The 14,814-nt window shown below is 34.2% G+C and overlaps 1 pseudogene; it reads left to right on the forward strand.

Annotated features, from left to right (window-relative positions):
• The first annotated feature begins 1,117 nt into the window (after positions 1–1,117).
• LOC111160120 overlaps positions 1,118–14,814 on the forward strand; it is a 164,803-nt pseudogene continuing 151,106 nt past the window's right edge.

Here is a 14,814-nt window from a genome sequence, read left to right on the forward strand (position 1 = left end):
ATTAAAAATATGATACACACATTTTACATATTCACAGAAAAAAGTGAGTGAATAATATGAAGATACACATAATTTATTAGTCTTTTGCTTATGCTCCAAATAGCATAAGTTACTGACAATGAAATAATTTGGTTTAAATATTCTAACTCATATACCTCCAAAGACTTTATCTCAATTAGCTTGACATTCAAAGCTATTGATGACTGTATTTGCATCATATCAAAACCACCTTTATTGATTTTAACCAATTTTCCTATGTTTGTCATTGTCCATCATATCCTCTCTATCATAGGTCTAGAGAAATAATAATAAGACCTGTTCTTCACTGGTTTTTTTTTTTTTTCCTCACACTTGACAATTTCCATGTATGGTTTGCCATTTACTGTTCAGGACATCCTGTTGGAGAGTTATGACAAATTTTTATTTTCACTCATTTAACACATAGGAAACAACAGGCATTGTGAAAAGTCAAGTCTCAAGTTAATTAATGATAGCTCCATTATTAGAATGTAATTATAATTGTTAAATATGCCCCAGTTTATGTTTTCTTATATGACAGAAATATGTTTGTCCTAGTTTGTTCTTTATAACTCTCTCTTCTCCCATTATTTGTATGATTTCCCACATCGAGAAACTACAGTAAGAATGGAGACCACTTCATAGTGGTCCCAATGCTCTATTAGTATATTTGCATTATTATATATTTATATATTATATTATATTTGCATAATTACATATTTCCATTACTATATTTTGGACCCTGTTATATCAAAGAATGAAACAGTGTTTGGGGTCATGAACAAAACAAGTGAAATAAACTCATTTCAAACAGCATGATTGGTATTTAAAACAATTGATGAAATTCAGGTGCCACTCCCACCTAAAATGTAGGCTACACATATGTGAAGCCTCTAGAGTAAAACAGTCCTCAATTTTAACTGTGTCATTGGTAACAGCAGTCCACACTCTTAAGAAAATACTGAGAGAATTCCTTTGTGGCATCTCTTCAGAGATAACTTGTTCCATTTTGCAAAAGGCCATGGACTTGGCTGCATCTTGTTTCTATAATGACTACGTAATTTTTTAAGAATTGCCACACACTTTCATTAAGTTCACGATGCCTGCGGTTGTCTATAGAGTAGTCCCCTCCTATCCGCGGTGTCAGTTACCCATGGTCAACTGTGGTCCAAAAGCAGATGATCCTCCTCCTGAAATACAGTCAGAAGGTGAACAGTAGCCTAACGCTACTTCACAATACTTATGTCATTCACCTCACTTCATCTCATTAAGTAGACATTTTATAAAAGTCATCTCATATCATCATTATTGCAAGAAGCATGAGTACAGCACAATAAGATATTTTGATAGACAGAGAAAGAGACCATATTCACAGTTTTTTTTACAGTATATTGTTATGACTGTTCTACTTTATTATTAGTTACTGTTAATCTAATTTATAAATTAGATTTATAAATTTATGCCTAATATATAAATTAAACTTTATCATTGGAATGTATATAAGAAAAACATAGTAGATCTAAGTTTTGGTACTATCAGTCCTTTCAGGCATCTACTGGTGATCTTGGAACATATACCCCGTGGATAAGGGAGAACTGCTGCACAGCAAGGCAAAGGGTCCAACGTCAACATACAAAGAACTTCCTTTCAAGCCTATAATCAATACTTGCCAATGATGAATAAACATCCACTATTAAAAATGGATGTGGTTTAGGTTGTTTGACTTATGTCTGCTTTTAGAGCACTTGAAATGGTTTGGTCTTGCCAGGTGTATCCATTAAACAGAGTTCACTCTCTTGAAAGCACAGAGAAGGGTCAGAATCATTGACAAGAGATGTTTAATAATTCCAAATTATCTTTTTTTAATTCAAAAACGTTCTCTATGTGATATACCAAAATACTTGGCTTACAGATAGATGTATCATTTATATTACATGTACTCAGATTTTACATGTACTCAGATTTTATTGAACTTGCAATAAATTTCTACAAGATCAGAATTTGCCAAAGATTAGACATATGGATTTTTCCATAGAACATTCCCAAATAAAAGTCAAAAATTTTTACTAAAATAAGGGAATACATTATGAACTGAGTTGAGATAGTCATGGCATGAAGCAGCATGTAGTAGCATGACAGTCTGGAGATAAAATACAGTATGTGATTTTTTTAAGAGGGTATTATCTAAAAACATAGAAGAAATCAGTGTGGAGCAAAATTTCAGATTGCAATTTATCCAAAGTATAAGGGCCATGCGTGGAAAAGAAAACTTTAAGCAGGACTCACATATTTTCAAATTAGAAACCCAATTAGAATAAAAGGTAGGCAAATGGCAGAAAAACAGTCAACACTTTGAGTTTATACCATGACAGAAAATGTGTCACAGTATAAAAATAAATGAGAAATACATGTAGATCTGATTAGCTTTTCTGCAGAGGAATGATGAAAGAGTTGGACCTATTCAAAGTGAAATAAATAATAATGAATTAGTTAGTAAAAGTCTATGTTTACTAATTCATAATCCATTATATGTAATAAGTATGTTCCAAGTTCCTACTAGTGTTCTCAAGTATAAGGTATTTTTTTTAACTGTTAAAACAACTTTGTAAGGTAAACATTATTTTCATTCCACGTGGGAAACTAAGGCTCAAAGATATTTAGTAGCAGGCCCCACATGTGACAGCTAAAAATGAATAAAATACAGTTAATTGTATTCTTTCTTACATGATTTGTTAAACCAAACCCAATGTTAAACCTAACATTGGCGTCTCCTGTAGCAGATAGCCAACAGTAGAGTAGAACTTAAACTGTAATATCAGATATTGCTTATAATTTGGACTTTCCTCAAAATCCCAACCCTTGCCTGCATCCATTACTTAGAAATATACCAAAGCATTGAATGAAGCAGAACTGCATTTAGCATCATTAATTTCTGGTTGGATGCATCATATCAAAACATTATTTCCTCATTATCAAATTCTAACTCCAGAATTTCTACCAAGAGTGGAATTTCTACTTATAGTAGTAGCTGAGGTTGTAGATTGTCTTTCCTTGACCTGAAATATGCTTTCTTCCAAACTTTTCTATGACAAATATTAGGGTCTCTGACACACAGCTCTGATTTTTCAAGGCTGAGCAACCACTCTGCCCTTGTGTGCTTCTCGGCCTACTTCACTCATTCTGAAACCTACTGAATGTACTCAATGACTGGCAGTTTCAAAAGGGAGATTTTTGTCCTCCTTTCTCACAGGGGATTTTGTTTCTTCATTCTGCCAAGAAATTAGACTTTTTAAACTCCCACAGACATCCTTCTTTGAAGGCTTTCTACAGGACCTTTCCTCTACCAAAGTTTGTGTTTTGATTGTTTTAGTTACATTTAGAATGTTCTAAAGTCTTAGTTTTTTAAAATTATATAAGCTAATTTCTCCACTTTTTTTTTTTTTTTAAAGATTTATTTATCTCAGGGAGAGAGCGTGCATGCATGAGCCAGGACAGAAGCAGTGGGAAAGAGAGAGGGAGAGAATCTCAAGCAGGCTCAGCACTGAGCTCAGAGCCTGAAGCAGGGTGGGGGCTCCATCTCACGACCCTGGGATCATGACCTCAGCCAAAATCAAAAGTCCGATGCTCAACCGACTGAGCTACCCAGGTGCCCCTAATTTCTCCCTTTTTAACTATTTATTGATGTAGAATATCACTGAAGTATATATTGAGAAAACTAATAACTAAAAATTAAATAGACCTTTTTATAGTGTCATTAAAACCTTTAAGAGTTCAGCTTTACAGTGATTTGAAACACTTGACTAAAACATGATTCTCTTATATATTTAAATAGCCATCACTTTTTGCTTTTTATTTATCTGAAAAAGTGTTCAATCATCTGAAGATATTTAAGAATTTACCAGCCAAATAAAAGTTTCAATGTCAAGTTGTTTTTGGCCTCAAAGGTCTTTATAATTAAAGTTTAATTCTGCAATATAATGAGCCTAATATTTCCCTTGGATTTTTCTTAAACAGTCCCAAAGCATAGCTTTGGAGAAGCAGGTGAGTTTAAAAGTGGAAAAACCTGAAATCATTGTTTGTTGGATTCACCCACTTAATTAGCTATGGAATAAAACATAAAGCCTAATAAAGATTAAAGAGTTCACTTATACAAAGGAAACTCTTCTTTCAAATGGTTTCATTATAAATTTTACTTATTTTATTGGCTTTTATACATAACACAATTAATCTCCAAATATTACAAAAAAATGAAACCTAATATCCTGATAAAAATCACATTGAACATATATTTTCAAATGCCTGTGTTATAGAGAACTTAGTTTGAAGATTAAATTATTGTGCAATTTGTCCAAGTTTAGAGATCTAAAATGTTTGCTTTTGAAAATAGAGAAGAAAGTGCTTTACTATTTGCCTTTGGGAATACTAGGCATTTAACAGCAGAGAACACGTATTAAAAAAAGACTGAGAGTGTGCTATCTGAACCTTTCCTCTGTGGTCAGACGCTTTTTTGCCATAAACTGAAGTGGTTCTACAAGACTCGATCTTGCATCACTGAAGAGAAGCAAGCATGATCATACTTCCATCTATTCCATTTCTTAAAATTAACAGTCTTTTCAGACATTCTTTAAATTGATATAAACATTTTAAATTGTTAAGTGAGAATGGAAACTAGTTGTTTTCTTTGAAGCACAAATTATAAAAAGTATTCTATATTTGGGAAAGAAAATGAAAACTTCCAAACCATACAATATCTTCCATGATACATTATTTAAATTTTATTTTATTTTTAAATGTTTTATTTATTTATTTGACAGAGAGAGCACAAGTAGGCAGAGAGGCTGCCAGAGGGAGAGGGAGAAGCAGGCTCTCCACTGAGAAGGGAGAACAACGCGGGACTCGAGCCCAGGACCATAGGATCATGACCTGAGATGAAAGCCGATGCTTTACCGACTAAGCCACCTAGGCGCCCCAACTATTTAAATTTTAAAGAGCTGATGATAATATGTAATATCCTATTATGCTTTTAGAGAATTACGTTGTTAAATTGAAACACCATGTAAACAAGAGACACAGGGGATCAAACCTAGAGGTTGGAGCAAAAGATGTTTTGTTAGGAAGACAGAAAATATTTCAGTGAAAATTTTAGCCTGCATGTTACTATTCCCAGGTATTGTTATTTTAACTGATTAATGAAAATTCATACATCACAGGAAAAAAATATAACTTGTCCTTTTTCTACCAATATATTGCAATGTTGTTCTTTTTTGGCTGGGAAAATAGCGAAGTGTTTAAATGGTCTCAGGTTATTCTCTGGCTTTCTTTCTCTTTTTATTTATTTATTTTTTTAATTTCCCCTATTTCCTTCAGGCAAAATTTTTCAGGATCTTTTTCTCCATTTCAACTATATTTATTTGGTACCTAACACTGTGTTAATATTACAGTGAAGTCTTATTTATTACTGAATAAATAAACAAATGAACAAATACTACCTTCTTTTCCCAAAGTACTTAAGGGAATCCCAGAGGGGAAAAGAGTTAAAAGTAACATTGAATGCAGCATCATTCTTGTCCACGATGAAGATGGTAAAATCTTCTTCAGAAGATGGGTCTTTTGAATTTCAACACGTGTTACACTGTCGGAATTTTTTCAGAGATAAAAAATGGGGACCTTTCTATTTAGTCCTCGAGATAGAGATGGTGAAACTAATTCTTTGGGAAATAAACAGTAAAGAGAAAGGTCAGCTAGCAATACGTTTTCTTAGTTTTTCTTCCCTAACAGTGCAGTGATTTCTTCATTCCTGAAAATTTTCCTGGCTATAGAATTCTAGATTGACAGTTCTTTTCCTTTAGCACTTGAAATATGGTATGCCAGTTCCTCTGACTGCAACTGTTTCATGTGAGAAATTTGACGATATTCAAATTATTTCCCCTCGTATGTAAGACACTCTTTCCCTGTCAATACTTTTAAACTTTTTTTTTCTTGGTGTTTAGTTTTCAGAAGTGTGACAAAGAATGTGTCTTAGAGTGGTTTTCTTTAAGTTTAGTATTTAGAATTTGTTCATCTTCTTGAATCTGTAAGATTATGTTGATTGCTAAATTTCAGAAATTCTTAGACCATTATTTATTCAAATTCATTGTCAACCCCAGCCTTTTCTCCTATTTTTCCAGAACTCTGATGATACAAATGAAAATAACTATGCAGTTATAGTCCCACTCTATTGTCTTTTTTCAGTCTATAATTTTTACTGTTGTTTAAATTGGGTGATTTCTACTTTTATTTCTTTGGATTCATTGAGTCACTCCTCTGTATCCTTCTTTCTGATTGACTCAAAAAAATTTTTTATTACACTTTTCATTTCTAAAATTTCTAAAATTTCAGTTTAGTTCTTATATCTTCTATTTATTTGCTAAGATTTTCTTTTTTATTTGTTTCAATAATATATCATTAAAACATCTCTTTGATAGATGTTTTGACATTGATAAAGTGTAATTTTAATCTAAATGTCTATCAACAGATGAATAAAGAAATAATGGTATATGTACAGAGTAGAAAGTTATTTAGTCTTTAAAAAGAAGATCCTGCCATTTGTGACAACATGGAAGGAACTGGAGGACATTATGCTAAGTGAAATATGGTTAGTGAAGGAAAAAAAAGTATATGATCTCATATATAGAATCTAAAAATGTCTAATATACAGAAACAGATTTGAATGGTGGGGAGTGTGGGGGACATGGGGAGATGTTGGTTAAAGTGTACAAAGCTGTAGTCATATAAGATGAATAAATCTAGAGATCTAATGTACTATACAATGAATATACTTAATAATACTGTATTGAGTAGTGGAAATTTGCTAAAAGAGTAGACTTCAGGTACTCTCAAAAGAGAGTGAAAGAAGGAGGGAGAGAGAAGGAATAGGTGAAAACTGAAACACTGGCAGTGGATGATATCCTCCAGAGTCAGAAGAAAATGTCCAAAGCAGAAGACCTGCTTAAAGAAACAGGTAGAGAAAGATTAGGTAGTTAAACAAATTAGTTTTTTGTTTTAAAATCTATTAAAAAGATCAGAGATGCTGAGAGCTGAACAATATTATTTTAATAAAATGTTCTACTTATAAATCTATGTAGACATTCAGACATTAATATGTTCCTTCACATATACCTATTATCTTTTTTTCTTAATGAAATGAGGAGTTTCTGCACTGATGAACTGACTCACTATCTTGGATAAAAGCTTTTACAGACAGCTAGTTCATAGCAATGTCTTTGAGAATACCCAAGCACAACCCTTGTAATTGCAGACACATGAGTCATGACTTATCAGCACAGTAGATCCATATTTGAGCTGGCTCACCAGTGACCCAGAAGCCTATTAGAGCTAAGTCCATATAATAGTGTGTTAACTTCCCTAAAGCTTTTTCAAGATGAAGTGCTGTCACACAGTCATTAACTTTCATTAGTCCTGATTAAATAGTTCTAATGGAAAGTGCATTAAAATTATCCACAAAAATTAGACTTTGGGAATTCCTGCAGATTTTCTTTACATGCTTCTCAACATTCTGTATTCTATGGGCTAACTGAGGCTCATTGTCTTTGATTCAATTTAGGGATACAATGATTTTTGTTTAGTTTTGTTTTCTTGTCTGTAATTCATGGATGAGCGAAAATAAAAGGGCCAATTGCCTGCATTCAGTGGAAAAGAGTGTTAGGTGCTCCATGGCAGACATTCCAACTGAAAGTCTTTTCCAGCAATGCAAATACCTTTCATTTTTGGCTGTGATACGCTGTATCTCACATTTAGATTCCAGCAAGTGCAGGACCATTAAATATGCTTTGATTCTCCTTTAGACATCAAGTTTTCAGTTTAAGTAAGATTTCTACTACAAAATAGCAGTGATGTCTTATAATTCAGCACACTTAATAAATACATAAAACATGGAACAAATTAAAAAGATTTACAAGGCACATTTTCTGACTCCTTTTTTTTAAAAGATTTATTTTTTATTTATTTGACAGAGAGAGAGATCAGAAGTAGGCAGAGAGGCAGGCAGGTAGAGAGAGAGGCGGAAGCAGGCTCCCTGCTGAGCAGAAAGCCCAATGCGGGGCTCGATCCCAGGACCCTGAGATCATGACCTGAGCCGAAAGCAGAGGCTTAACCCAGTGAGCCACTCAGGTGCCCCACATTTTCTGACTCTTAAATTTAGTAACCATACATGTTAATCCTAGATGCTAAAATCAAGCAGAGATGCACTGTAAAAGTGGAGACTGAATATGCTTCATTATTACTCATTGTAAAGATTAATAATGAAATTCAAAAGAAGAAACAAAAATTCTTGGAAAAAATGAGCATCGGCTGTGCATGGCCCATGTATAGTCCCTTATCACATAAAAAAGAAAAAAAAAACTTCAAATAATATTAAATGAAGTATACATATGAGTGTTTTATATGTATATGTCAACAAATATTGAGCAAAATCTTTCTAAAATCTAGTCAATAAATATACATTAAACACATATCATGTGCAAGGCATTATTTACTCATTTGATCCTTTGCTTACACATATAATCAGTTTTAAGTAAAAAATGTCACAGTGCTGTTCACTGCTATGTTTCATCCCATAAATTAACCAACTGACTGACTGATTTATCACTAATTTATTTATGCAAAATTCCTTTAACCCACATCCATGTCTGTTCAAGTCTTACTCAGGATCATTTTCCATTTTCTCCCTTTCTATGTTTTTTGCTAGAGTTTCTAAAACTATTATGCTTGCAATCCCATGAATAAACCACATTCTCTTAGTCATTTGTGTTTTCCATCTGCTCTTCTCGATGGCTGGCAAGAACTGTTCTCTGGTCTCACCCTCCTTACCTCACCATCTACCTAACATGTGTTCATAGTTGGTTTTTCTTTAAAGAATTCTTGGAGGAGGAAATTATAACACAGTGTAACTCTGGTAGATTAGTAGTGGCTGTGGACCTCTGTTGAGAAAGATTCTGTGTCCTATACATGTTCAATGAAAGAGTTTTGTAAAGTTCTTTCAATCTTTGCCTTTAATGCCTGAAGGTTAAAAAACATCACTGAAGAGTACATTCACAAAGACTCTATGATTAAAGGGTAAGACAGTATTTTCATAGCTTTGAAATAGAATGATTATAGTTTTTAATCCTGGATATGGAGAATTGCTTGTCCTTAGGCAAGCCAGTTTGACTCCTTGTCCCTTGGTTTCTTCATCCATTAAATCCAGTAATAAAGACTACCAAAGAAGTTTAGCCTAACAACAAATGAGAGAACTTACGTATGAAAAATACTTAGTGCAGTGCTTTCCATGTGGTGGAATAAAATATATATATATATAGTTTCTATGTCTACTGACCACTGAGCCATTCACTATCTCTCCTTCCTCTGTGCTATCAGAGTACTTTAAACAGAACTCTTACATATGCATTCCACTCTGCTGTGACTATATATCAAAGCATGGATTTCTATCATTAAACTCTGCACTTCTCTAGAGTTGAGGCAACATCTTTTTCATTTATATATATCCAGCATCTGTCTCATTGCTGGGCATGTATAAAGAGTGGATAAACCTTAAATAATTAACTAAATAAAATAACAAAGAAACAACTTAGTATACTCCTGAATCTGGTTTACACCGTCTCTCACTTACAGGATTGTCCCTATGACACATTTTACCCATTTTTATCTTTCTTCCATGTAAATGGCAGTACTTATTTAGATTTCCATTGTAATATAAAATTCAATGTTTTTCTTTTTTTCATTTGGAGTAAAAATTGAGGGGACAGAAACTTCACATTATTCATCTTTGTACATATTTTTCTTTGACATATAGCATACACACTGTGAGGTAGAAGGCATTAAAACAAGTTTAGGGTACTGCAAAGCAGAATCATACATGTATTATAGTAAGAATATAGAAACAAAGCAAATTACTCTGGAGTAACAAAAGAAGAGGAGGCTGGTTTCGACTGGAGATCTTAGGGAAACTACACTTAATATATAGCATTTTAAATAAATTTTGAAGCAGCAGTATGATCTTGATAGAAACAAGGGATACTTTATTCTCCCATTCCTTTTGTTGAAATGCATTATTATAATAAAAATGTCTGCAAGAGTGACATAGAACAGAAATTTTCAGAGACAGTCTATAGAAACAAGGACTTCACAGGCAACATGATGTCAATAAAAACTTATCTTTCAATTATCACTCTCAACGTGAATGGCCTAAATACTCCTATAAAATGGCACAGGTTTGAAGACTGGATAAAATGACAGGACCCATTCATATGTTGTCTAAAAGAGACCCATTTGGAACCTAAAGATATGTACAGACTGAAAGTGAAGAGATGGAGAATGATCATTTATGCCAATGGGCCTCAAAAGAGGGTAGCGATTTTCATATCAGATAAATTAGATTTTAAACCAAAGGCTGTAGTCAGAGATAAAGAAGGACACTACATCATTCTTAAAGGGTCTATCCACCAAGAGGATCTAACAATTGTAAATATTTATGCCCCCAACATGGGAACAGCCAACTACATAAGACAACTGTTAATCAAGATAGGGTCATATTGATATGAATACATTAATAGTAGGGGATCTTAACACACCACTCTCAGTAATAGATCATCCAAGGAGAAAATCAATAAAGAAACAAGAGCATTGAATGACACAATGGACCAGATGGACCTCATAGGTATAGAACATTCCACCCTAAAACAACAGAATATTTGTTCTTCTGGAGCACACATAGAACTTTTTCCATAATAGACTGCATACTGGGTCAAAAATCAGGGTTCAAATGACATGAAAAGACTGAGATTATTCCCTGCATATTCTCAGACCACAGTGCTTTGAAAGTGGAGCTCAACCACAAAAAAAAAAAAAAAAAAAAAAAAAAGGTTTGAAGGAATTAAAATACTTGGAAGCTAAAGACCACTCTGCTTAAGAATGTTATCTTTAAGATCAGGAACATGACAAGGATGTCTACTCTCACCACTGTTGTTCAACATAGTACTAGAAGTCCTAGCAACAGCAGACCAAAAAAAAAAAAAAAGAAAAGAAAAGAAATAAATGGTATTTAGATTGGCAAAGAAGAAGTCAAACTCTCTGTCTTTGCAGATGACATGATACTTTATATGGAAAACCCAAAAGACTCCACCCCCCAAACTACTAGAACTCATAAAGCAATTAATGTGGCAGGATACAAAATCAATGCATAGAACTCAGTTGCTTTCTTATACACTAACAATTAAAATATAGAAAGGGAAATTAGAGAACTCATTCCATTTACTATAACACCAAGAACCATAAGATACCTGGGAATAAACCTAACCAAAGAGGTAAAGGATTTGTACTTGAGGAACTACAGAACACTCATGAAAGAAATTGAAGAAGACACAAAAAGAAGGAAGAGTGTTCCAAGCTCATGGATCAGAAGAATAAACATTGTTAAAATGTCTATATTGCATAGAGCCATCTATACTTTCAATGCCAACCCGATCAAAATTCCACCAGCATTTTTCAAAGAGCTGGAACAAACAATCCTAAAATTTGTTTGGAAGAAGAAGAGCCCGAGAATTGCTAAGGAAATGTTCAAAAATAAAAACAAAACAGGGGGCATCGTGTTGCCTGTTTCAAGCTCTACTGCAAAGCTGTGATCACCAAGACAGCATGGTACTGGCACAGAAACAGACACATAGACCAGTGGAACAGAGTAGAGAGCCCAGATATGGACCCGCAACTCTATGGTCAACTAATCTTCGACAAACCAGGAAAAAATATACAGTGGAAAAAAGACAGTCTCTTCAATAAATGGTGCTGGGAAAATTGGACAGCTATGTATAGAAGAAGGAAACTGGACCATTCTCTTACACCATACACAAAGATAAACTCAAAATGGATAAAAGACCTCAACGTGAGGCAGGAATCTATCAAAATCCTAGAGGAGATCATAGGCGGTAACCTCTTTGACATTGGCCACAGCAACTTCTTTCAAGATATGTCCCCAAAGGCAAAGGAAACAAAAGCAAAAATGAACTTTTGGGACTTCATCAAGATGAAAAGCTTCTGCACAACAAAGGAAACAGTCAACAAAACAAAAAGGCAACCCACAGAATGGGAGAAGATATTTGCAAATGACACTACAGACAAAGGGCTGATATCCAAGATCTATAAAGAACTCTTCAAACTCAACACACACAAAACAGATAATCACGTCAAAAAATGGGAAGAACACATGAACAGACAATTCTCCAAAAAAGACATGCAAATGGCTAACAGACACATGAAAAAGTGTTCATCATCATTAGCCATCAGGGGGATTCAAATCAAAAGCACATTGAGATACCACCTTACACCAGTTAGAACGGTCAAAATCGACAAGACAGTAAACAACAAGTGTTGGAGAGGATGTGGAGAAAGGGGAACCCTCTTATGCTGTTGGTAGGAATGACAGTTGGTGCAGCCACTTTGGGAAACAGTATGGAAATTCCTTAAGAAATTAAAAATAGAGCTACCCTAGGACCTGGCAATTGCACTACTGGGTATTTACCCCAAAGATACAGATGTAGTGAAAAGAAGGGCCATCTATACCCCAATGTTCACAGCAGCAATGGCCACGGTCGCCAAACTGTGGAAATAGAGCCAAGATGCCCTTCAATGGATGAATGGATAAAGAAGATATGGGTCCATATATACAATGGAGTATTATGCCTCTATCAGAAAGGATGAATACCCAACTTTTGTATCAACATGGATGGGACTGGAGGAATTTATGCTGAGTGAAATAAGTCAAGCAGAGAAAGTCAATTATCATATGGTTTCACTTACTTGTGGAGCATAAGGAATACCATGGAAGACTTTGGGAGATGGAGAGGAGAAGTGAGTTGGGGGAAATCAGAGGGGGAGGCGAACCATGAGAGACTGTGGACTCTGAGAAACAAACTGAGTGTTTTGGAGGGGAGTGGGCTCGGAGCTTCGGTGAGCCTGGTTGTCGGTATTAAGAATAGGGCACATCTGCCTTCGGCTCGGGTCATGATCCCAGGGTCCTGGGATCGAGCCCCACATCGGGCTCTCTGCTCAGCAGGGAGCCTGCTTCCCTTCCTCTCTCTGCCTGCCTCTCTGCCTGCCTGTGATCTCTGTCTGTCAAATAAATAAATAAAATCTTTAAAAAAAAAAAAAAGAATAGGGCACGTATCGCATGGAGCACTGGGTGTGGTGCATAAACCATAAATTTTGGAACATGAGAAAAAATAAATAAAATAAAGATATGGATGTTAAAAAAAGTCTTCATATCTAAAGTTTATTTATTATGATTTATATTAAAAAATCTTCCTCCCATAAATATCAGCTGATATTTGGATGAAGAAAGCATGAAAAGGGTATATGTCCCATTTCCTCCTCTAAAAGAGAAAATATTCTCTATTCTATATAGAATTTATTCTATATTCTGTCTTACTCAGAAGTGAATGGGATGGCATGACAGTGAATATAGAAACAACTATATTCTTGTTTGGTTCTATATATCCTATGTAATAGAAATACGGTCATTATTTGAAAAACAACATTTTCCTCAAAACAATGTTAGACAAATATTTTTCTGAAATAATTTGTGCAGAATGGAAAATGTTTGCATGATATGTATATAGTTTCTTGAATTTTCACAATGAGAACATTAGTGTCTGAAAACTCATGAAAATTACCATGAAAACCAGGAACATTTCTTGTGTCCCTGGACATTATGTTCCAAAGAATGATTATTCTGAATTCTATCAGCAAACATTAGCTTTCCTTGGTTTTGAATTTATATAAATGAAATCATACACTATGTGTTCTTGATTCTGGACTCTTTCACTCGAGATTATAATCTTAAATTCATCTATATTGTTGCATGGAGCAGTGATTTGTGGGATTCATTCATGCTGTTGTGCATCACAGTGATTTATTAATTTAGATTACTAAACTATATTTCATATGTAATAATCACCATTTATTTACCCCTTCCATTGCTGATGGCATTTAGGTTATTTCCAGTTTGGCATGATTACAAAAAATTCTGCTTTACACAATTTTATACATCTTTCTGATGTAAACATATATATGTATATATATACTATACGTATATATCTAGGAGTGGAATTGCTGCATTAGAGGGTATGCATATATTTAGCTCTACTATTTTTAAAGTGGTCATGCCAATTTACAAACCTACCTACAATATATGCAATTCCAATCACACTATACCTTTACCAAATCTTTGTATTCAGTTTTTTTTTTCTGTTAGTGTAGCTAATTTTGGGGAGATCTCTCTCTCAATCTCTCTCTCTCTCTCTCTCTCTATATATATATATATACACACATATATCATTGTGGTTATGACTAACAATGTTAAATATCTTTTAGTATGTTTAGTTGTAATTTGAGAATCATCTATTGAAAAGCATTTCCTAATCATTTTCCCATTTTCTTTTTTTTAATTTAATTTAATTTTATTTTATTTTTTAATCATTTTTTTAATTTATTTTCAGCATAACAGTATTCATTGTTTTTGTACCACACCCAGTGCTCCATGCAATCTGTGCCCTCTCTAATACCCACCACCTGGTTCCCCCAACCTCCCACCCCCCCACCTCTTCAAACCCTTCAGAATGTTTTTCAGAGTCCATAGTCTCTCATTGTTCACCTCCCCTTCCAATTTCCCCCAACTCCCTTCTCCTAACTCCCCATGTCCTCCACGCTATTTGTTATGTTCCACAAATAAGTGAAACCATATGATAA

This window comes from Enhydra lutris, unplaced genomic scaffold, assembly GCF_002288905.1.
Source record: "Enhydra lutris kenyoni isolate GAN:26980312 unplaced genomic scaffold, ASM228890v2 scaffoldscaffold74, whole genome shotgun sequence".
NCBI classification, from domain to species: domain Eukaryota; kingdom Metazoa; phylum Chordata; class Mammalia; order Carnivora; family Mustelidae; genus Enhydra; species Enhydra lutris.